Below are 12,278 nucleotides of genomic sequence, written 5' to 3'. Positions count from 1 at the left end.
CTAGAGGCCAAAATCTACAGGTAGGCACTTCGCAAAAAACACCTCTGTTTTCTTTCAAAAATTTGGATGTGTCCACGTTGCACTTTGGGGCGTTTCCTGTCGCGGGCGCTAGGCCTACCCACACAAGTGAGGTATCATTTTTATCGGGAGACTTGGGGGAACGCTGGGTGGAAGAAAATTTGTGGCTCCTCTCAGATTCCAGAACTTTCTGCCACAGAAATGTGAGGATCATGTGTTTTTTTAGCCAAATTATGAGGTTTGCAAAGGATTCTGGGTAACAGAACCTGGTCCGAGCCCCACAAGTCACCCCATCTTGGATTCCCCTACGTCTCTAGTTTTCAGAAATTCACAGGTTTGGTAGGTTCCCCTAGGTGCCGGCTGATCTAGAGGCCAAAATCTACAGGTAGGCACTTCGCAAAAAACACCTCTGTTTTCTTTAAAAAATTTGGGTGTGTCCACGTTGCGCTTTGGGGCGTTTCCTGTAGCGGGCGCTAGGCCTACCCACACAAGTGAGGTATCATTTTTATCGGGAGACTTGGGGGAACGCTGGGTGGAAGGAAATTTGTGGCTCCTCTCAGATTCCAGAACTTTCTGCCACAGAAATGTGAGGAACATGTGTTTTTTTAGCCAAATTTTGAGGTTTGCAAAGGATTCTGGGTAACAGAAACTGGTCCGAGCTCCACAAGTCACCCCATCTCGGATTCCCCTAGGTCTCTAGTTTTTAGAAATGCACAGGTTTGGTAGGTTTCCCTAGGTGCTGGCTGAGCTAGAGGCCAAAATCTACAGGTAGGCACTTCGCAAAAATCACCTCTCTTTTCTTTCAAAAAATTGGATGTGTCCACGATGCGCTTTGGGGCGTTTCCTGTCGCGGGCGCTACGCCTACCCACACAAGTGAGGTATCATTTTTATCAGGAGACTTGGGGGAACGCTGGGTGGAAGGAAATTTGTTGCTCCTCTCAGATTCCAGAACTTTCTGCCACAGAATTTGAGGAACATGTGTTTTTTTAGCCAAATTTTGAGGTTTGCAAAGGATTCTGGGTAACAGAACCTGGTCCGAGCCCCACAAGTCACCCCATCTTGGATTCCCCTAGGTCTCTAGTTTTCAGAAATGCACAGGTTTGGTAGGTTTCCCTAGGTGCCGGCTGAGCTAGAGGCCAAAATCTACAGGTAGGCACTTCGCAAAAAACACCTCTGTTTTCTTTCAATAATTTGGATGTGTCCACGTTGCGCTTTAGGGCGTTTCCTGTCGCGGGCGCTAGGCCTACCCACACAAGTGAGGTATCATTTTTATCGGGAGACTTGGGGGAACGCTGGGTGGAAGGAAATTTGTGGCTCCTCTCAGATTCCAGAACTTTCTGCCACAGAAATGTGAGGAACATGTGTTTTTTTAGCCAAATGTTGAGGTTTGCATAGGATTCTGGGTAACAGAAACTGGTCTGAGCCCCACAAGTCACCCCATCTTGGATTCCCCTAGGTCTCTAGTTTTCAGAAATGCACAGGTTTGGTAGGTTTCCCTAGGTGCCGGCTGAGCTAGAGGCCAAAATCTACAGGTAGGCACTTCGCAAAAACCACCTCTGTTTTCTTTAAAAAAATTGGATGTGTCATCGTTGCGCTTTGGGGCGTTTCCTGTCGCGGGCGCTAGGCCTACCCACACAAGTGAGGTATCATTTTTATCGGGAGACTTGGGGGAACGCTGGGTGGAAGGAAATTTGTGGCTCCTCTCAGATTCCAGAACTTTCTGCCACGGAAATGTGAGGAACATGTGTTTTTTTAGCCAAATATTGAGGTTTGCAAAGGATTCTGGGTAACAGAACCTGGTCCGAGCCCCACAAGTCACCCCATCTTGGATTCCCCTAGGTCTCTAGTTTTCAGAAATGCACAGGTTTGGTAGGTTCCCCTAGGTGCCGGCTGATCTAGAGGCCAAAATCTACAGGTAGGCACTTCGCAAAAAACACCTCTGTTTTCTTTAAAAAATTTGGGAGTGTCCACGTTGCGCTTTGGGGCGTTTCCTGTAGCGGGCGCTAGGCCTACCCACACAAGTGAGGTATCATTTTTATCGGGAGACTTGGGGGAACGCTGGGTGGAAGGAAATTTGTGGCTCCTCTCAGATTCCAGAACTTTCTGCCACAGAAATGTGAGGAACATGTGTTTTTTTAGCCAAATTTTGACGTTTGCAAAGGATTCTGGGTAACAGAAACTGGTCCGAGCTCCAGAAGTCACCCCATCTCGGATTCCCCTAGGTCTCTAGTTTTTAGAAATGCACAGGTTTGGTAGGTTTCCCTAGGTGCTGGCTGAGCTAGAGGCCAAAATCTACAGGTAGGCACTTCGCAAAAATCACCTCTCTTTTCTTTCAAAAAATTGGATGTGTCCACGATGCGCTTTGGGGCGTTTCCTGTCGCGGGCGCTACGCCTACCCACACAAGTGAGGTATCATTTTTATCAGGAGACTTGGGGGAACGCTGGGTGGAAGGAAATTTGTTGCTCCTCTCAGATTCCAGAACTTTCTGCCACAGAAATGTGAGGAACATGTGTTTTTTTAGCCAAATTTTGAGGTTTGCAAAGGATTCTGGGTAACAGAACCTGGTCCGAGCCCCACAAGTCACCCCATCTTGGATTCCCCTAGGTCTCTAGTTTTCAGAAATGCACAGGTTTGGTAGGTTTCCCTAGGTGCCGGCTGAGCTAGAGGCCAAAATCTACAGGTAGGCACTTCGCAAAAAACACCTCTGTTTTCTTTCAAAAATTTGGATGTGTCCACGTTGTACTTTGGGGCGTTTCCTGTCGCGGGCGCTAGGCCTACCCACACAAGTGAGGTATCATTTTTATCGGGAGACTTGGGGGAACGCTGGGTGGAAGAAAATTTGTGGCTCCTCTCAGATTCCAGAACTTTCTGCCACAGAAATGTGAGGATCATGTGTTTTTTTAGCCAAATTTTGAGGTTTGCAAAGGATTCTGGGTAACAGAACCTGGTCCGAGCCCCACAAGTCACCCCATCTTGGATTCCCCTACGTCTCTAGTTTTCAGAAATTCACAGGTTTGGTAGGTTCCCCTAGGTGCCGGCTGATCTAGAGGCCAAAATCTACAGGTAGGCACTTCGCAAAAAACACCTCTGTTTTCTTTAAAAAATTTGGGTGTGTCCACGTTGCGCTTTGGGGCGTTTCCTGTAGCGGGCGCTAGGCCTACCCACACAAGTGAGGTATCATTTTTATCGGGAGACTTGGGGGAACGCTGGGTGGAAGGAAATTTGTGGCTCCTCTCAGATTCCAGAACTTTCTGCCACAGAAATGTGAGGAACATGTGTTTTTTTAGCCAAATTTTGAGGTTTGCAAAGGATTCTGGGTAACAGAAACTGGTCCGAGCTCCACAAGTCACCCCATCTCGGATTCCCCTAGGTCTCTAGTTTTTAGAAATGCACAGGTTTGGTAGGTTTCCCTAGGTGCTGGCTGAGCTAGAGGCCAAAATCTACAGGTAGGCACTTCGCAAAAATCACCTCTCTTTTCTTTCAAAAAATTGGATGTGTCCACGATGCGCTTTGGGGCGTTTCCTGTCGCGGGCGCTACGCCTACCCACACAAGTGAGGTATCATTTTTATCAGGAGACTTGGGGGAACGCTGGGTGGAAGGAAATTTGTTGCTCCTCTCAGATTCCAGAACTTTCTGCCACAGAAATGTGAGGAACATGTGTTTTTTTAGCCAAATTTTGAGGTTTGCAAAGGATTCTGGGTAACAGAACCTGGTCCGAGCCCCACAAGTCACCCCATCTTGGATTCCCCTAGGTCTCTAGTTTTCAGAAATGCACAGGTTTGGTAGGTTTCCCTAGGTGCCGGCTGAGCTAGAGGCCAAAATCTACAGGTAGGCACTTCGCAAAAAACACCTCTGTTTTCTTTCAAAAATTTGGATGTGTCCACGTTGCACTTTGGGGCGTTTCCTGTCGCGGGCGCTAGGCCTACCCACACAAGTGAGGTATCATTTTTATCGGGAGACTTGGGGGAACGCTGGGTGGAAGAAAATTTGTGGCTCCTCTCAGATTCCAGAACTTTCTGCCACAGAAATGTGAGGAACATGTGTTTTTTTAGCCAAATTTTGAGGTTTGCAAAGGATTCTGGGTAACAGAACCTGGTCCGAGCCCCACAAGTCACCCCATCTTGGATTCCCCTAGGTCTCTAGTTTTCAGAAATTCACAGGTTTGGTAGGTTTCCCTAGGTGCCGGCTGAGCTAGAGGCCAAAATCTACAGGTAGGCACTTCGCAAAAAACACCTCTGTTTTCTTTCAAAAATGTGGATGTGTCCACGTTGCGCTTTGGGGCGTTTCCTGTCGCGGGCGCTAGGCCTACCCACACAAGTGAGGTATCTTTTTTATCGGGAGACTTGGGGGAACGCTGGGTGGAAGAAATTTGTGGCTCCTCTCAGATTCCAGAACTTTCTGCCACAGAAATGTGAGGAACATGTGTTTTTTTAGCCAAAGTTTGAGGTTTGCAAAGGATTCTGGGTAACAGAACCTGGTCCGAACACCACAAGTCACCCCATCTTGGATTCCCCTAGGTCTCTAGTTTTCAGAAATGCACAGGTTTGGTAGGTTTCCCTAGGTGCCGGCTGAGCTAGAGGCCAAAATCTACAGGTAGGCACTTCGCAAAAATCACCTCTGTTTTCTTTCAAAAAATTGGATGTGTCCACGTTGCGCTTTGGGGCGTTTCCTGTCGCGGGCGCTAGGCCTACCCACACAAGTGAGGTATCATTGTTATCGGGAGACTTGGGGGAACGCTGGGTGGAAGGAAATTTGTGGCTCCTCTCAGATTCCAGAACTTTCTGCCACAGAAATGTGAGGAAGATGTGATTTTTTAGCCAAATTTTGAGGTTTGCAAAGGATTCTGGGTAACAGAACCTGGTCCGAGCCCCACAAGTCACCCCATCTTGGATTCCCCTAGGTCTCTAGTTTTCAGAAATGCACAGGTTTGGTAGGTTTCCCTAGGTGCCGGCTGAGCTAGAGGCCAAAATCTACAGGTAGGCACTTCGCAAAAAACACCTCTGTTTTCTTTCAATAATTTGGATGTGTCATCGTTGCGCTTTGGGGCGTTTCCTGTCGCGGGCGCTAGGCCTACCCACACAAGTGAGGTATCATTTTTATCGGGAGACTTGGGGGAACGCTGGGTGGAGGGAAATTTGTGGCTCCTCTCAGATTCCAGAACTTTCTGCCACAGAAATGTGAGGAACATGTGTTTTTTTAGCCAAATTTTGAGGTTTGCAAAGGATTCTGGATAACAGAACCTGGTCCGAGCCCCACAAGTCACCCCATCTTGGATTCCCCTAGGTCTCTAGTTTTCAGAAATGCACAGGTCTGGTAGGTTTCCGTAGGTGCCGGCTGAGCTAGTGGCCAAAATCTACAGGTAGGCACTTCGCAAAAAACACCTCTGTTTTCTTTCAATAATTTGGATGTGTCCACGTTGCGCTTTGGGGCGTTTCCTGTCGCGGCGCTAGGCCTACCCACACAAGTGAGGTATCATTTTTATCGGGAGACTTGGAGGAACGCTGGGTGGAAGGAAATTTGTGGCTCCTCTCAGATTCCAGAACTTTCTGCCACAGAAATGTGAGGAACATGTGTTTTTTTAGCCAAATGTTGAGGTTTGCATAGGATTCTGGGTAACAGAAACTGGTCCGAGCCCCACAAGTCACCCCATCTTGGATTCCCCTAGGTCTCTAGTTTTCAGAAATGCACAGGTTTGGTAGGTTTCCCTAGGTGCCGGCTGAGCTAGAGGTCAAAATCTACAGGTAGGCACTTCGCAAAAATCACCTCTGTTTTCTTTAAAAAAATTGGATGTGTCATCGTTGCGCTTTGGGGCGTTTCCTGTCGCGGGCGCTAGGCCTACCCACACAAGTGAGGTATCATTTTTATCGGGAGACTTGGAGGAACGCTGGGTGGAAGGAAATTTGTGGCTCCTCTCAGATTCCAGAACTTTCTGCCACAGAAATGTGAGGAACATGTGTTTTTTTAGCCAAATATTGAGGTTTGCAAAGGATTCTGGGTAACAGAACCTGGTCCGAGCCCCACAAGTCACCCCATCTTGGATTCCCCTAGTTCTCTAGTTTTCAGAAATGCACAGGTTTGGTAGGTTTCCGTAGGTGCCGGCTGAGCTAGTGGCCAAAATCTACAGGTAGGCACTTCGCAAAAAACACCTCTGTTTTCTTTCAATAATTTGGATGTGTTCACGTTGCGCTTTGGGGCGTTTCCTGTCGCGGGCGCTAGGCCTACCCACACAAGTGAGGTATCATTTTTATCGGGAGACTTGGGGGAACGCTGGGTGGAAGGAAATTTGTGGCTCCTCTCAGATTCCAGAACTTTCTGCCACAGAAATGTGAGGAACATGTGTTTTTTTAGCCAAATGTTGAGGTTTGCATAGGATTCTGGGTAACAGAACCTGGTCCGAGCCCCACAAGTCACCCCATCTTGGATTCCCCTAGGTCTCTAGTTTTCAGAAATGCACAGGTTTGGTAGGTTTCCCTAGGTGCCGGCTGAGCTAGAGGCCAAAATCTACAGGTAGACACTTCGCAAAAATCACCTCTGTTTTCTTTCAAAAAATTGGATGTGTCCACGTTGCGCTTTGAGGCGTTTCCTGTCGCGGGCGCTAGGCCTACCCACACAAGTGAGGTATCATTTTTATCGGGAGACTTGGGGGAACGCTGGGTGGAAGGAAATTTGTGGCTCCTCTCAGATTCCAGAACTTTCTGCCACAGAAATGTGAGGAACATGTGTTTTTTTAGCCAAAGTTTGAGGTTTGCAAAGGATTCTTGGTAACAGAACCTGGTCCGAACACCACAAGTCACCCCATCTTGGATTCCCCTAGGTCTCTAGTTTTCAGAAATGCACAGGTTTGGTAGGTTTCCCTAGGTGCCGGCTGAGCTAGAGGCCAAAATCTACAGGTAGGCACTTCGCAAAAATCACCTCTGTTTTCTTTCAAAAAATTGGATGTGTCCACGTTGCGCTTTGGGGCGTTTCCTGTCGCGGGCGCTAGGCCTACCCACACAAGTGAGGTATCATTGTTATCGGGAGACTTGGGGGAACGCTGGGTGGAAGGAAATTTGTGGCTCCTCTCAGATTCCAGAACTTTCTGCCACAGAAATGTGAGGAAGATGTGATTTTTTAGCCAAATTTTGAGGTTTGCAAAGGATTCTGGGTAACAGAACCTGGTCCGAGCCCCACAAGTCACCCCATCTTGGATTCCCCTAGGTCTCTAGTTTTCAGAAATGCACAGGTTTGGTAGGTTTCCCTAGGTGCCGGCTGAGCTAGAGGCCAAAATCTACAGGTAGGCACTTCGCAAAAAACACCTCTGTTTTCTTTCAATAATTTGGATGTGTCATCGTTGCGCTTTGGGGCGTTTCCTGTCGCGGGCGCTAGGCCTACCCACACAAGTGAGGTATCATTTTTATCGGGAGACTTGGGGGAACGCTGGGTGGAGGGAAATTTGTGGCTCCTCTCAGATTCCAGAACTTTCTGCCACAGAAATGTGAGGAACATGTGTTTTTTTAGCCAAATTTTGAGGTTTGCAAAGGATTCTGGATAACAGAACCTGGTCCGAGCCCCACAAGTCACCCCATCTTGGATTCCCCTAGGTCTCTAGTTTTCAGAAATGCACAGGTCTGGTAGGTTTCCGTAGGTGCCGGCTGAGCTAGTGGCCAAAATCTACAGGTAGGCACTTCGCAAAAAACACCTCTGTTTTCTTTCAATAGTTTGGATGTGTCCACGTTGCGCTTTGGGGCGTTTCCTGTCGCGGCGCTAGGCCTACCCACACAAGTGAGGTATCATTTTTATCGGGAGACTTGGAGGAACGCTGGGTGGAAGGAAATTTGTGGCTCCTCTCAGATTCCAGAACTTTCTGCCACAGAAATGTGAGGAACATGTGTTTTTTTAGCCAAATGTTGAGGTTTGCATAGGATTCTGGGTAACAGAAACTGGTCCGAGCCCCACAAGTCACCCCATCTTGGATTCCCCTAGGTCTCTAGTTTTCAGAAATGCACAGGTTTGGTAGGTTTCCCTAGGTGCCGGCTGAGCTAGAGGTCAAAATCTACAGGTAGGCACTTCGCAAAAATCACCTCTGTTTTCTTTAAAAAAATTGGATGTGTCATCGTTGCGCTTTGGGGCGTTTCCTGTCGCGGGCGCTAGGCCTACCCACACAAGTGAGGTATCATTTTTATCGGGAGACTTGGAGGAACGCTGGGTGGAAGGAAATTTGTGGCTCCTCTCAGATTCCAGAACTTTCTGCCACAGAAATGTGAGGAACATGTGTTTTTTTAGCCAAATATTGAGGTTTGCAAAGGATTCTGGGTAACAGAACCTGGTCCGAGCCCCACAAGTCACCCCATCTTGGATTCCCCTAGTTCTCTAGTTTTCAGAAATGCACAGGTTTGGTAGGTTTCCGTAGGTGCCGGCTGAGCTAGTGGCCAAAATCTACAGGTAGGCACTTCGCAAAAAACACCTCTGTTTTCTTTCAATAATTTGGATGTGTTCACGTTGCGCTTTGGGGCGTTTCCTGTCGCGGGCGCTAGGCCTACCCACACAAGTGAGGTATCATTTTTATCGGGAGACTTGGGGGAACGCTGGGTGGAAGGAAATTTGTGGCTCCTCTCAGATTCCAGAACTTTCTGCCACAGAAATGTGAGGAACATGTGTTTTTTTAGCCAAATGTTGAGGTTTGCATAGGATTCTGGGTAACAGAACCTGGTCCGAGCCCCACAAGTCACCCCATCTTGGATTCCCCTAGGTCTCTAGTTTTCAGAAATGCACAGGTTTGGTAGGTTTCCCTAGGTGCCGGCTGAGCTAGAGGCCAAAATCTACAGGTAGACACTTCGCAAAAATCACCTCTGTTTTCTTTCAAAAAATTGGATGTGTCCACGTTGCGCTTTGAGGCGTTTCCTGTCGCGGGCGCTAGGCCTACCCACACAAGTGAGGTATCATTTTTATCGGGAGACTTGGGGGAACGCTGGGTGGAAGGAAATTTGTGGCTCCTCTCAGATTCCAGAACTTTCTGCCACAGAATTTGAGGAACATGTGTTTTTTAAGCCAAATTTTGAGGTTTGCAAAGGATTCTGGGTAACAGAACCTGGTCCGAGCCCCACAAGTCACCCCATCTTGGATTCCCCTAGGTCTCTAGTTTTCAGAAATGCACAGGTTTGGTAGGTTTCCCTAGGTGCCGGCTGAGCTAGAGGCCAAAATCTACAGGTAGGCACTTCGCAAAAAACACCTCTGTTTTCTTTCAATAATTTGGATGTGTCCACGTTGCGCTTTGGGGCGTTTCCTGTCGCGGGCGCTAGGCCTACCCACACAAGTGAGGTATAATTTTTATCGGGAGACTTGGGGGAACGCTGGGTGGAAGGAAATTTGTGGCTCCTCTCAGATTCCAGAACTTTCTGCCACAGAAATGTGAGGAACATGTGTTTTTTTAGCCAAATGTTGAGGTTTGCATAGGATTCTGGGTAACAGAAACTGGCCCGAGCCCCACAAGTCACCCCATCTTGGATTCCCCTAGGTCTCTAGTTTTCAGAAATGCACAGGTTTGGTAGGTTTCCCTAGGTGCCGGCTGAGCTAGAGGCCAAAATCTACAGGTAGGCACTTCGCAAAAATCACCTCTGTTTTCTTTCAAAAAATTGGATGTGTCATCGTTGCGCTTTGGGGCGTTTCCTGTCGCGGGCGCTAGGCCTACCCACACAAGTGAGGTATCATTTCTATCGGGAGACTTATGGGAACGCTGGGTGGAAGGAAATTTGTGGCTCCTCTCAGATACCAGAACTTTCTGCCACAGAAATGTGAGGAACATGTGTTTTTTTAGCCAAATATTGAGGTTTGCAAAGGATTCTGGGTAACAGAACCTGGTCCGAGCCCCACAAGTCACCCCATCTTGGATTCCCCTAGGTCTCTAGTTTTCAGAAATGCACAGGTTTGGTAGGTTTCCCTAGGTGCCGGCTGATCTAGAGGCCAAAATCTACAGGTAGGCACTTCGCAAAAAACACGTCTGTTTTCTTTAAAAAATTTGGGTGTGTCCACGTTGCGCTTTGGGGCGTTTCCTGTCGCGGGCGCTAGGCCTACCCACACAAGTGAGGTATCATTTTTATCGGGAGACTTGGGGGAACGCTGGGTGGAAGGATATTTGTGGCTCCTCTCAGATTCCAGAACTTTCTGCCACAGAAATGTGAGGAACATGTGTTTTTTTAGCCAAATTTTGACGTTTGCAAAGGATTCTGGGTAACAGAAACTGGTGCGAGCTCCACAAGTCACCCCATCTTGGATTCCCCTAGGTCTCTAGTTTTTAGAAATGCACAGGTTTGGTAGGTTTCCCTAGGTGCTGGCTGAGCTAGAGGCCAAAATCTACAGGTAGGCACTTCGCAAAAATCACCTGTCTTTTCTTTCAAAAAATTGGATGTGTCCACGATGCTCTTTGGGGCGTTTCCTGTCGCGGGCGCTACGCCTACCCACACAAGTGAGGTATCATTTTTATCAGGAGACTTGGGGGAACGCTGGGTGGAAGGAAATTTGTTGCTCCTCTCAGATTCCAGAACTTTCTGCCACAGAAATGTGAGGAACATGTGTGTTTTTAGCCAAATTTTGAGGTTTGCAAAGGATTCTGGGTAACAGAACCTGGTCCGAGCCCCACAAGTCACCCCATCTTGGATTCCCCTAGGTCTCTAGTTTTTAGAAATGCACAGGTTTGGTAGGTTTCCCTAGGTGCCGGCTGAGCTAGAGGCCAAAATCTACAGGTAGGCACTTCGCAAAAATCACCTCTGTTTTCTTTCAAAAAATTGGATGTGTCCACGATGCGCTTTGGGGCGTTTCCTGTCGCGGGCGCTACGCCTACCCACACAAGTGAGGTATAATTTTTATCAGGAGACTTGGGGGAATGCTTGGTGGAAGGAAATTTGTTGCTCCTCTCAGATTCCAGAACTTTCTGCCACAGAAATGTGAGGAACATGTGTTTTTTTAGCCAAATTTTGAGGTTTGCAAAGGATTCTGGGTAACAGAACCTGGTCCGAGCCCCACAAGTCACCCCATCTTGGATTCCCCTAGGTCTCTAGTTTTCAGAAATTCACAGGTTTGGTAGGTTTCCCTAGGTGCCGGCTGAGCTAGAGGCCAAAATCTACAGGTAGGCACTTCGCAAAAATCACCTCTGTTTTCTTTCAAAAAATTGGATGTGTCCACGTTGCGCTTTGGGGCGTTTCCTGTCGCGGGCGCTAGGCCTACCCACACAAGTGAGGTATCATTTTTATCGGGAGACTTGGGGGAACGCTGGGTGGAAGGAAATTTGTGGCTCCTCTCAGATTCCAGAACTTTCTGCCACAGAAATGTGAGGAACATGTGATTTTTTAGCCAAATTTTGAGGTTTGCAAAGGATTCTGGGTAACAGAACCTGGTCCGAGCCCCACAAGTCACCCCATCTTGGATTCCCCTAGGTCTCTAGTTTTCAGAAATGCACAGGTTTGGTAGGTTTCCCTAGGTGCCGGCTGAGCTAGAGGCCAAAATCTACAGGTAGGCACTTCGCAAAAAACACCTCTGTTTTCTTTCAATAATTTGGATGTGTCATCGTTGCGCTTTGGGGCGTTTCCTGTCGCGGGCGCTAGGCCTACCCACACAAGTGAGGTATCATTTTTATCGGGAGACTTGGGGGAACGCTGGGTGGAGGGAAATTTGTGGCTCCTCTCAGATTCCAGAACTTTCTGCCACAGAAATGTGAGGAACATGTGTTTTTTTAGCCAAATTTTGAGGTTTGCAAAGGATTCTGGATAACAGAACCTGGTCCGAGCCCCACAAGTCACCCCATCTTGGATTCCCCTAGGTCTCTAGTTTTCAGAAATGCACAGGTCTGGTAGGTTTCCCTAGGTGCCGGCTGAGCTAGTGGCCAAAATCTACAGGTAGGCACTTCGCAAAAAACACCTCTGTTTTCTTTCAATAATTTGGATGTGTCCACGTTGCGCTTTGGGGCGTTTCCTGTCGCGGGCGCTAGGCCTACCCACACAAGTAAGGTATCATTTTTATCGGGAGACTTGGGGGAACGCTGGGTGGAAGGAAATTTGTGGCTCCTCTCAGATTCCAGAACTTTCTGCCACAGAAATGTGAGGAACATGTGTTTTTTTAGCCAAATGTTGAGGTTTGCATAGGATTCTGGGTAACAGAACCTGGTCCGAGCCCCACAAGTCACCCCATCTTGGATTCCCCTAGGTCTCTAGTTTTCAGAAATGCACAGGTTTGGTAGGTTTCCCTAGGTGCCGGCTGAGCTAGAGGCCAAAATCTACAGGTAGGCA

Source organism: Pleurodeles waltl, chromosome 4_2 (assembly GCF_031143425.1).
Source record: "Pleurodeles waltl isolate 20211129_DDA chromosome 4_2, aPleWal1.hap1.20221129, whole genome shotgun sequence".
Taxonomy (NCBI): domain Eukaryota; kingdom Metazoa; phylum Chordata; class Amphibia; order Caudata; family Salamandridae; genus Pleurodeles; species Pleurodeles waltl.
The sequence above is the reverse complement of the archived record's forward strand: the minus strand, read 5'-3'. Positions refer to the sequence as shown.